The sequence below is a fragment of the Triturus cristatus genome, chromosome 8 (assembly GCF_964204655.1).
Source record: "Triturus cristatus chromosome 8, aTriCri1.1, whole genome shotgun sequence".
Lineage (NCBI taxonomy): Eukaryota > Metazoa > Chordata > Amphibia > Caudata > Salamandridae > Triturus > Triturus cristatus.
This window is the reverse complement of record NC_140591.1, coordinates 656286977-656300111: the sequence shown is the minus strand read 5'-3', so window position 1 is coordinate 656300111 and position 13135 is coordinate 656286977.

Genomic DNA, 13135 nt, shown 5'->3' with positions numbered 1-13135 from the left:
TTGTTTGGGCCCTCCAAGCTTTCCAACAAGCTTTCCCCTGCAACACATTTGGCAATGTGAAACATTATATTGGCCAAATTAAATGTGGTGACTCCCTCTTATTTGACAGTGGAGAAGCTGGAGACGCGGCATGAAGGAGTGTGTTAGACCTATCATCTTTAAAGTGGTCTTCTCCAAATCTTTGCCTGCTTACCACGTCTTCTTGCTGCATCTTTTTGTTGGCCTTACGACCCTAGGCACTTTAAAACAGCTGACAAGTGATAAAGTGCATGTACCTCTCCCCTAATCATGGTGACATTGGTGTATACATGATTGGCATATCTAGTTTACTTATAAGTCTTTGCAATGTGGCATACCATATATCCTGGGCCTGTCACCCAATTGCTACTAGTGGGTCTGCAGCATGGGTTGTGCCAACCACACAAGTAGCCTTTCAAACCTGCCTCAGGTCTGCCATTCCAAGGCCTGTGTGTGCAGTTTCCTGACACTTCGACTTGACATTTAAAACAACTTGTCAAGTTACACATAGGCCAACCCATATGGTAGGCCATAGGTTGCCCTAAGGGCAAGGTACAGTGTAACTAAAAGGTAGAACATGTTTTTTTTGTAAGTTTTACAGGTCATGGTAGTAACAAACAGCTAAATTGTTTTTTCTCAATATTATGAGGCCAACTCCTCTTATCGGCTAGCATTGGGAATTCCTTAAAACACTTTAAAGCTGTAATTCCTGATTAGAAAGGAGTACCAACATAATTGTTCATATCTTTGTAATGGAAATGATAAATCCTAATTACTGCCAAAGCTGGATTTAACATTACTGTTTTAGAAATGCCACTTTTAGTAAGTGGACATTTCTCGGCTCTTAATGCTCTGTGTGCCTTGCATCCTGTCTCCAATACACACCTGGGATGGGTGATAACTATACTTTATGCATCCCCTCTAGACAGCCACAACCATAACATGGGTGGGGGTGGCAGATGACTCATCTGCATTCCTCTGCATTCTGATAGCTCTTCCTGGTCAGAAAGAGGGAGGGGGAGCTGTCACTTGCACCTGAATAGGCAGTGTCCTGTTTCCCACACAAAGGGCTGATTACCCCCACAGATATCCTGGCTGACAGGGCTGGGATGAAAGGGGACCTATGCACTGCAAGGGCCTGTTAGAAGTCACCCACACTTCAAAGGCGTATTTTGGTATAAGTACTGGGGCTCTGACCCTACCAAGACAGTACAACACTGGAGCTGTGAAGGACTCTACCAGCAACAATAACTGCTGTGTCACAAGCATTGCCACTTTGCCTGTCTGCTGCTCTGAAGGAACTGCTTTCTGCTTTGTGTAGCAGCCCTGGTGCCTGCTGGTCTCTGCCCTGCTGAGGATAAAGGCTGGGCCCATCTCACTTGTCCCGGAGTGGCTCCAAGGGCTTGCCTCCTTTACTGAAGTCTCAGGGCCATGTAAGACTTTCTTCAATTCTGCAACAGCACCTGGAATCTGTTATCTGTGAGTCCTGCCCTGACAAGCGGTGCCACTCCAGTCCTAGGTCCTTGAAAGGTGATTTCTGCTGAAAAATGCACATAGTGACGACTTTGTGCTGATCAGAACCAACTCATTGCCCTTTGATACTAACGAATAGCGCGGCTCGACAAAAACACTGCACCTTCATCGTAAAGGGGTTTGATGCTGAAGCCTTCATCAACTGCGTGGATTGGCACAGATGCTTTGTTTCTATTCACTGGACCATTCGCATCGAGTCTTCGGCGTCAATGCTTGCTCCATCCAAGGTACTTTGTCACCGGGACCTGCCTGGGTCCGGTAGCCAGCCTGCCCTCCATCGCGGTCGGCCTGAACTTTGAATTTACCCCGGTCTAGTGTGACCTAAAGTAACCTCTTAGTGCTGTTGATTTCTAATGCCTATTTTTGGTTTTTCAATATAAATTCATAACTTTTGTGCAATTACCATATAGCAACTCATTTTTTCACTCAAACTCTATACTAAGACCAACGTGAGCCTTTTTCAGTTCTATCTAATTGTTTTTTTGATTTTTCTGCCAAACCATGTCTTGCTGTGAAGAAGCAGTATTTGCACCTGCTATAATTTATTTTCAGCTGGCCAGGTCAGGATCTGGCACTGTGCTCCAGCTGTAGGATTTCTGTGAGGACTTTCAAGTGTCTACAAGGGGTTTTACCAAGAAGGTGGAGCTACAGAAGGCTTTGAGAGCCTGGTTGGGGACCCAAGAAGCAGTGGATGGCCATCCAGGGGAGGAGGAGCAAAATGTTCCTGAGGAGGAGGATGACCTGATCCTGGATTCCAATGTGGATTTGGGTCTGCTTGTGGCGGGGGCCAAAAACTAGCTTAGTGCAATAGGTTTTCCCAGGTAAGGGAACAGCGTCTCCTCCAGGAATTTGTCCCCAAAGGAACTGGCAGACAGAAGGAAGGAAAGAAAATGAAAGCTAGAGTTTGCCAAGATGGAGAAGGGTCATGAAGAAAGAAGGCTGGCCATGAGCTCAACCTAAAGAGCTGGATATTAGAGCCCCACAAGTGGGGTCCAGCAGCGGATCTGGTGGCAGCATACCTGCAGTGTCCACTGGTGAGTCCAGATTCAGGATCATAAAGGACTTGGTAGTTGGTAGTTGGACTTGGGGTGGTAGTTTATGGAGGTATATGCCCACAGTGGAGAGGGACCCAGTACTTACACAAGAGGTAGAGGGCCAGACATGCTACACTGCTAGGAAGGCCATCCTAGTCGGTAAGGTTGCACTGACCCCTGAGAGGTATATGCTCAGTATCAGGGGCAGCCACAGGATCAGAACACAAACATGGGGATTTCCTGGACTATGCTAGCAAGGCACTGAAGGGCTGGGTGAGGAGCAGCAAAGTTAATGATTATTCAGGGCTGAACAACTTAATATTAAAGCAGCACGTGCTAGATATTTGTTTTCCAGAGCTGTGACATCACCTAGTTGATAGCAAGTTAACTGATCCCAGGAACGTTGCTGTAGAGGTGGATATCTGGGTCAGCACCAGAGTGTCCAAGAAAACACCTGTGGGGAGTTCCCAAAAGGGTGGTCAGGGTTCCCACCAAAAGAAGGAGGAGAGATAAAAAGGTTAAGTTCTCTAAAGGACCCAAAACACCTCACAGGGGATAGGGGCTGGTTCTCATTCCCAATCTGCCCACCAGAAGGAAAACTCCCATGACAAGAGTCAGCAGCCCAAACCCATCACGTCCTATGGGTGGCACGAGTATGGGCACTACAAGGGAGATCCAAAGTGTACAATAAGAGTACCACCTTCCATTAGAGGAAAGTATCCAGGGGTAGTTAGTGTATTGCAGGGGGCAGAATTTGTTCCAGTTAATGGAGGGGAAGTTAGTGGAGTTATCATAGTGACCCTGGGTGACCGTGAGGTGGTTCCTAAGATCCATGTGCCCTCAAATACTACTAATTATAGGAAATGGGTCAGCATCAATGGCCAAGGTGTTGAGGCTCTGAGGGATACAGATGCTAGCATGCCGATGGTAACGAGTCAGCTTGTGTCCCCAGAGCAAGTGATTCCCGATGCATTCCACCAAGTTGTGGTGGCTGACAACAGAGAGTGTCACTATCCAGTGCCCCTTGTTCAATTTGAGCGGGGGGGGGTCTTTTGAAGGTTGCTGTGAGCCCTGTCATGCCTGTGGACTGTTTCTTGGAAGAAAGTGGAGCTCAAGACTCATGTGGAAATATTGGGGATACCTGATTGAATCTGTGCAACGACAAGGCCCATGGCTGACCAGGATGGCAGTTAAAAAGGACTGGGGCCTAGAACAATGACCCAACCAGCTGATAAAAGGGGAAAAGCAGGGGCAATGGAAAACAAGCCCCTGAGTTTCTTCCCAGTGAGGTGGTGGTGTCTGCAGTAGCCGCCCTGGAGCCCTCTTAGGAGGGTACTACTTGCCTTGTTGACCTGCCTGCACTTGCTGTATGGCATGTAGAAGGAGGGCCTAACAAGGCGAAGTTCTGCAGGGCACAGAGGGAGTGTCAAACCCTTGAGGATTTGATGAAACAGTCTTGTTTGATTTGATGAAACTTGTAGTGCAAGCAGCTGGTGATGCCTCTGGGAGTTATCACATTTACTGTGAGGACAACCTCCTTTACAGTGATCCTAAGGCTCCTGTGGATGGGACCGAAAGGGCCCTGGTGATCCCCCACTGTCACAGGGCCTTCCTACTGGAGCTGGCTCATGAGATTCCCCTGGCAGAACACCTGAGCCAAGGCTATTCCTCAGATGCATTCTGCAAGACTTGTGTAATCTGCCAGGCAAGTGGGACGACAGGGCTGAGGCTAAAAGCCCCCTTAATTCCTCGTCTGTCTTTGGCATGCCCTTTGAACAAGTGGGCATTGACATTTTGGGGCCTATGGATTTCCAGACTGCATCAGACAACAGGTTTATCCAGGTTCCAGTGGATCATGCCACTAGGTACCTAGTGGCCATCCCTTTGAGGACCATGACTGCAAATGCAGTAGCAAAGATCCTGATGAGGATTTTTAACTGATTTGGTTTCCCCACGGAAGTTGTGTTTGACAGGTGTACAAACTTCATGACTGCATACATGCAGTCAATGTGAAAGGAATGCGGGGTTGCCTACAAGTTATCCACTCTTTACCATCCCAAAACAAATGGAATTTTTGAGAGATTCAACTAGACCTTGAAGAATATAATTAGAGGGAACCTGAAGCTCTGAGGAATCAGTGGGAAATGCTCTTTTCATGCATGTTATTTGCCTACCACAGAAGGGAGTAGGCTTCAGCTCCTTTGAGCATCTGTTCGGGCACCCTGTTAGAGGACCTATGAGTTTAGTGGAGGGGTGGAAGCAAGATCCCAGGAAGAGACGCCAGGATGTAGTGAGCTACATACTGGGCTTCAGAAGCCAAATAGCTAAGTTGTGGAAGCAAGCTTCTGACAACTTAGAAGCCAGTCGGGATTTAATGAAAGAGTAAAAGGGTCAAAATTCTATCACTGTGGCGTTGCAACCTGGGCATGAAATGTGGGTTATGGAATCTGTGGAACCCAGGTCACTCTAGGACTGTTTGACTGAGCCCTATGAGGGGATTGAGGAGAAGGGGACATGATGGATCTTAAGAATCCCAGGCAACCCCACAGGGTGCTTTCTATCAATCACCTCAAACCCCACTTTCAGAGGTCTGTGATTACCATGTTGTTGGTGACAGATGGAGAAGAGGAGGAGGAGAGAGAACTTCTCCCTGACCTCTTTCACTCCAAGGAGAAAGATGGGTCTGTGGAAGGAGTAATCCTTTCCCCCAGCCTAACTCCAGAATAGCAGAGAGTCTTCCACCAAGTATTAGCATAGTACACCTCTCTTTTCTCCCTTATTCCTGGGACTATCCACCTGTTTACCCATGATGTGGACACAGGGGACAACCTCCCTGTTAAGAATAAATCTTATAGGTTGTCAGATAAGGTGAGGGCCAGCATTAGGAGTATCTAAAATGCTGGTGTTGGGGGTTGTGGACCACTCTAGTAGCCCCTGGTCCAGTCTTGTGGTTCTGGAACCAAAAGCTGCCCCACCGGGTACCACATCTGAACTGAGGTTCTGTGTGGACTATAGAGGGGTAAACACAGTGACAAAGACAGATGCTCAGCCCATCCCCCAGTCTGATGAGCTCGGTGACAGGTTAGGGGCTGTCCAGTACATAAGTACCTTTGATTATAAATCAGGGTACTGGCAAATTGTTCTAACAGAAAGTGCCAAGGAGAGGTCAGCCTTTTCCACTTCAGAGGACCACTATCAATTTGTGGTGATGCCCATTGGACTCAAATAGGCCCCTGCCACTTTCCAAAAGTTTGGTGAACCAGGTCCGCGCTGGTATGGAGGCCTTCTCAGCTGCCTATCCAGATGATATAGCTGTCTGCAGTAGCAGTTGAAAGGGCCACCTTTTTCACCTCCAGGAAGTGCTTCAGGCTCGGCAACAGGTACGACTGACTATCAAGGCTAATGAGTGCAAGATAGGGCAGGAGACTATAGTGTACTTGGGACACCTGGTGGGCAGGGGTAAGGTGCAGCCTCTCCAGGCCAAGATAGAGACTATTATGGCCTGGGAGCACCCCTTCCTTTTCCTGTAACTTATTGGTTATATACAATTGATGCTTAACTTCAGTCGGCCTTAAGTAAGGGGGACTCTTGTTGAGCAAGCGTACCTTAGATACTAGCTTGCATTAGGAGTAAAGTTGGCAGTGAAGAGGGTCACCATGAATAAAGGACAAAAGTATTTAAAAGCTTATCAATCAAGGATGTCCTCTATTTCTTTGTTTCTACCTTGTTTCTCAGATGTATTTTTCCTCTCACCGGGTTTATCAAACCACGAGGCATAAGTTGCAAAGACTTCCATCAGGAAAATCCTGACAGATTTATTATTATTTATTTATTATATATTTCGTTCGATTCACGTTACTTATTAAAGAGATTGAACCCAGGACAACACCAGGGTGTGGTGAAGTAGCCCATCCTAACATACCTAAACCAAGTAATCCTACTTATAGCTACCTTGTTCTTTTTGCCTTTTGAGCCTCCGGGTGGTACCCTCCAAGGAGATGAAGACCTATAAGGAGAAGAACAGAAAGGAGAATATCAAAAGGGACTCTTTGCTTTAACCTGATATCAATGTTATCTCCAATTAACTATCCTGAAATAAACTAACACCAACATTAAAAGATACATTCAGCTTCCTCGCTTCATTTTCCACACAGCCCTCGCACAATGCTGCTCCCAGGCGTCTGAGCGTATGTGAAGATCACAGCAGCTCTAAATTTCCGTGCCACTGGATCCTTTCAGATGTTGACATTGTTGGCATTTCATAGGCAAGCAAGTCCCAATGCTTGCATCAGGTTCCGAGATGCATAAATAGGAGAGTGCATCTTTATAAAGCCCTGCCTCATAAACTAGCAGGAAGGCAAAGATTTGCTGGGGATTTTTTTTGTGTTGTAATTCTTTATTAGCAATTTTAAAAGATAACATCGTAGGAACATCAGCATCGGCCATACAGGTACAATGGCTACATTAGATATTACAGCAAAAAAATGTGTGGTGCGAGTCTCTTGAAGACTGAATAAAGTATTCAAAAAGAAGGCAATAAAATAGGGCTGGAGATTTTTATCTCATTTCCCACTTCCCATGTGTGCTAGGTGCAATTGAGTGCAGTCATCTGGCACTTAAGTCACCTCACCAAACTGCACACATCTTCTGCAACGTACACCATTGTCACTCCATCATTGTGCAGGCTGTGTTATGCCAGTGGCTTCTTCACTGATGTGTTTGCTGTGTTTCTGACAGTACTAATGACAGATTCAAATTCTGAAGCTCACCTATTGTACGTTGCTTGTTAGTAGGAGAATGTTGCAATATGTGGCTACTTGGTAAGTACTTACTCACCAAGCATATTCAATATGCATAAAAGTTGGGTACATATTCACAACCCTGCCAAATGACCAATACTCAAACCCCATACTTGACCCTACCTGACAAAGGATGTAGCTGGCCATACATAATGTACTATACAGGCAAGAGAAGGCCATTTACTTTGTTTCATTATATTGCCTTTTAGGTGATGCAGCGTATGCACTCTTTCCTCATCACATCACACCATGCAAATATGCAACCACTGTAGATCAGCAGAAATACAATAGGCCACACATTCGTACACGAGCCATAATAGAGCACACTTTTGGTCTCCTAAAGTTGTGATTCATATATTTTGAACATGCAAGGGAGTGCTACTGTACTCCTCAAAAGTTGTGTGCAAGATAATAGTGACCGGTTGTGTCTTGCACAACATTGGAGTATCTCAATGCTTACACATACCCCTGAACCCTCACCAAAAGTCAACATTTAGGCAGCTGGGGTGTTGTCTCAAACAGAGGGCAGGGTATGCAGGTACATGACCAGCTCGTTGACACTTTTTTCTCTTGAGATACCAGTTGTGTCACAGCCTTTATGTGGTCTCACAATCTACTGTCACTGGTGATTGGTAGACATTTAACACTCTGTCCATAAGTTTCACCCTGAGACTACTCTGTAAGCCTTTCATAATGTATGTAATGAAAAGCTCCAATGACTCCATTGCTCTTATGGAGGAAAGGTTTTTCCAGTTTTGAGATATTCCCCAGCCAAGAGGACATCTCTAGTATTCTCTGCAACAGCTGTCACAAATGTTCATGTCTCTGCATTGGGCAAGTGAGGCATGGCTTTGTGAACAAGATGGAGACTTACAGATTTGCAATAAATTGTTTATTTGGTCAATTTTATTAAGAAGTTTGATTTTGGAGTTATAGAGTAAGAAAAACAATAATCATGCATCCCCAGTGGGTTTCATGGGTTTCATGTGCCATGTTGTGCACTTCATTTTTTCACTATCCTTGGCCTGTAGAAACAGATGTTACAAGGGGGTGACAAATAGTGAAAACTTTGCATTGGTCCACTCACTTTACATTGTAGATCCAACAAAGACCAAAACTCACATAGGACTTACTGGTATAATCCATTGGTTTTTAATTTCAGAGGCTGAGACTGAATAGTCTCTGCCACTGACCTAGTAAGGCTATGGTTGAGTAAACATGAGGGTGCACGAGCCTCTGATTTTTTGGACTGGGTAGTATTATGGGAAGTATGCTGCAGTTGTACAAACTACCTTCTCTTTCAAACTCTAAGGGGCATATGTAACATACCCTGGCTGAACTGAAAGCAGCAAGCTAACTTGCTCTGCTGAGATGTGTGAAAGGAATCGAACCAAAAAAACATATGTGTACGGGATAGCTAACATATTTGCTGTTTCGCTGTGCTGCTGCTCTTGTGGCAATGTAGCAACAATGCTGCCACCCATGCACCATGGAGCAAGTGTTCCTGTGCCAGGTCCAGGATTGTGTCTAAGCATGAAGGGACTCCTTCCTGCACCCAACAAAAAATTATAAGCATGGCACTGGTGGCTGCTTTGGAACTGAGGTGGTGGGGCGGGGGGAATTGGATTAAAAAAAACTTTAACTTAGCTTCTTCGCAACTGCGTCCTCACTGTGCTGCACCAGAAGCACCCGGGCTCCCAGCCAATCACGACGCTGCCTGAGCAGTATCATGATTGATCTGAGCTGCCTGTTTGGCACTCAGACAGTACCTGGGAGCCTTGGCATGTTCTCCACAGGGCTGTGCAACACAGCCTCGTGGAGAACATGCTAAGTGTGCATGATTCTTTGGCCAGCCCAAGAGGGCCGGCCAAACAACCATTCACACTTTGCCGGTGCAAAAACCACTCCTCACTGTGCTCAGCCCTGATCCAACCTGAGTCCGATCCCTCTCAGAAGAATAAAATGATAATAATGGCTTGTTATTACCATTTTATTTATCTTTGTTGCACTGCTCAAATAGCAGTGGGGCGACGCTCCTCTGCCTTAGTGGCGGAGCTGTCACTGAAGGATGGTAGTAATTGCGTGTTTCATACAGAATTCATCACACATATAAATGATAAATAATGTGTATACAATATTTGTCACTTCCTCCTGCCTAGTGAGGGATGATTAACAATTTTGTAATAAGCCAAATAGACATATATCTTATTTGGGAGATTGGCCAAATCCATGGGTGGATGCATGGTTACAACTCTGGTACACCCATGGAAGGTGTGGCTGATATAAGGCAAGATGAGGCAGTGTTATATGCTGTCTTTTCAAATGTTGTTTTGCCACATTGACATCCCAGGCGATGCAAATTGGCCCCTGTTTGGCATTGGAACTAGCATTTCGGCTTTGTGTTACTTTGAATCGCCATCACGAGAACAACACTTATAACTTAGAAATGTGGATATGAATTGGTTTCCAGAACAATTTCTATTCTCACGACACATGGGGTTTGATTCACAAAGATAAGCTAACGTGTTTATGTATGTTGGCTCAATTTTTGTATTCACAAAACTGCAATATACTCCTAAATTTCCCAGAGTGGATACTCTGCAGTTGGGGTGGAGAACTTGACACATAAAATGGAAAACTTGTGCTATCTATTTATGTGTGGAGTTTTAGATCCCAACTGCAGAGTCTCGGCAGTGGGAAACGTCCAAGTAACTTGTAGCTTTGTGAATATGGATAAAAAGTTCCCAACACAAATGTGTAATTTTGCCTTTGTGAATCATGCTTAAAGTGCCTGATATTGATAGGTCGGTAAATGTAAGTAGATTTGTCTATGGACAACGTTTGTCTTCCACATGCGGAGCTCAATGTCCTGCAGGTTTAGACAGGAGCCGCATTGCTCAACTTGGATGTGTAGCTCCCATATTGCTTATGGTACATTGCAAACAACCCACTTATTGATCATGCTAAATTCACTCTTGGTGAAGGGGGGTGCCTTCTCATTTAGACCCTAAGTCATGGTGAGGGCAAGATAGATGCACAGAGCAGCTGAATGGCAGAAGACACTATTCTGTGAAGAAGATATCGTAGAATGAGCTAAAACATTTTCAGGTTCGTCTTCTCACATTCTTCAAAACACGAGTCTGCCTGTCAAGCATCTGAGGGAGTCCTTGCAGTGAGCCTGAAATATCAGACAGAGTAGCCTCTTTTGAACAAATATCCTGCAGCACATTGGACTGCTGCTGAAAAGAGTCTTCCTCCTACCGGTCAACATGGGCATCTGCTATTCTCCTCCACATGAGATACTCACTGTTATAACACTCAGGTCAACAACCATGGAGACGGCTGACCAGTGGGCAGTTGTGGGGATGAGGTTCAATAAAAGAGGATACTTATTCCTCACCAGATGTGTTCTCTCCTTCAGATCTTTGAGAATAGGTCTGAGTTGCATCTTCTTCAGTGGAGTGTGTGGGAGAATCTACACATTGATCTAGGATGTGAGGGCTGTTAGGTGGTGATGGTTGTGTTGGAGTCGGTAGGCTCTGTGGCTGTTTGTCTGACAGCTGGGGACTGGCAATCTTCAGAAGGGAAGTAGGAGGTACAATGCTAGCCAGATATGAAGTGGTCTTCCATCTTTTAGCCATTGGGCCAACAATGCTCTCCTCTGCATCCATGCCCTCCTCCTCGACCAGCTCCTGCTCGTTTTCTTCATCCTCATCCTTTTCTTGTTGAGCAGTGCTGGCCGCAGACATTGTTGCTTGAGATAGGATAAGATTCTCTTCTTGGATTGACCATCTCCCTCCGCTAGTAGATGGTTTAGCATCATCGAGCCTCTTATTGTCCCCAGTACCTGAAAGAAGATTTCAACAGATAAAGTATGTTGCATACTAGTTTAAGGGCTACAACAGATTAATTAAATACATCTTCTGGTCTGCTTTCAGTCATACATGATAGGTGATTTGTGAATACCAACATATGATTGCTCACAGATTAGCAATCATGTGATGAACAGACATAAAAATGCACACTCAAACTCACATACTCCATCCACAGATCTGTATGGATTAGTCATCCCCCTTGAGGTAAGCTGCTGAACCTGGCTCTTTGAATCTTGGATTGAGGATGTATTCCTCGATCTACCAGCTTCGCTTTCAGTAATTTTCAGCATTTGTAATAAGTAAGCATAAACACCAAAGCATGAACCATCCTGAAAAATGGCTGGAAATTACAAACCCCCTTACGAATTGAAAAATGTGCTTCATCTCTCAAGCTCATTTCTACCAGAGTTAGTGATGATAAAATGTATGCAAGTTACTACATCCCATGAAAATCGGGCACACTCGCATGATGGGCGGTTAGTAAATTGGTCTAATTGTTGCTGGAAGTATGTCTCCAAATCCCTGAGATGTAGTTAGGTTAATTGAGTGCTGTTGATGACTGACGTGGTCCTGACAGTGGTTGTAATACCGACAACACATACATACATTGCAGAGGCGCAACTTGAGTGAAATTTGGGGGGGGGTAATTCTTCCAGCAATCGGCAGAGTGAAGATGCAGGGACTTTAGGTGGTGAAAGAACAACGAAGCCGCTTCACAAGTAAATGGTCTTTAAAAGACCTGTGAAGTACTCAGGTGTGGCTGTGTGTGTGCCCGGAAGCTGTCTCAGCCTGGGCTGACACACACAACGGGGGGGCTGAAGCCCTTTGAGCCCAATGGGCATTGTGTGCCTGATACATTGAGGAAATACACTTAAGTGTATGTATTATTCAAATACACTTTCTAAACTGTTAAAGCTACGCTACTTTTGAAGAGACAATATGACTTATTTTGGGAATACATTTTCTAATAGAAATGTTGGATCATGCACTCACACATAACATGTTATGAAGGCTGCTAATCTTGTAAACCAAATTTATGCATGTATTAAGCTGGGTGAGAACAGGGATGTTTGACAAATGACATACTGCTAAAAAGTCATATATCGAAACAGAGCATTGGTATTGTGTCAGGTTATATACCAGTGTCAACCATCTGCCCATGGTGTGGTGCTGGACCAGTTGTGAAATCAGTACGAGGAGCAGAATTCACTCTTACCTGAGATGGGGGCTGGGTCAATGTCACAGAGCATTTAAGAATATGAGTGCATTTCTAATAATATGCAATATTTAAAATGTCAAACAAACATACACTAGTTAAGTTTACTGTGGAAAACCAATTAATAAACTTTACAAAACATACCTCATGATTTAAAAAAATGTCAGACTGACATGTAACAGACTTCTTGTTGGCTAATTTACTTACCAGTTCTTGCAGGCAGTTGTGGTTGACATGGCCATTGACGTCGACCTCTTGCCGGTACATGGACTTCTGCCACAGTGGAAGGATTTACTCTGGCTCTGTGTTGAAATGAAATATAGCAGCAATTGATACTTATTTAAATTTGTGCACATACCCGCATAGTAGAATATACAATGTAGGTATGATAGAAACACAAACAAGGTGACTTTCATGAGCCAGTAATACATCATATATCAAGTAACAGGTAGAGGATTGACAATTTATACTGAAGATGATAATGGAACTTTCGTTTTGCTTTACATAATATTCTGGGATTTGTAATGTAATTGAGAAAATAAAACACATATGAGTACAAATCACTATAAGTTAGAATGCAAACATGGAGTGCCTTCCTTATCTACAACTGCTTATGAGAAAATACGTATTTACATATGGAATGTCTCTTTGTGCTTAAAG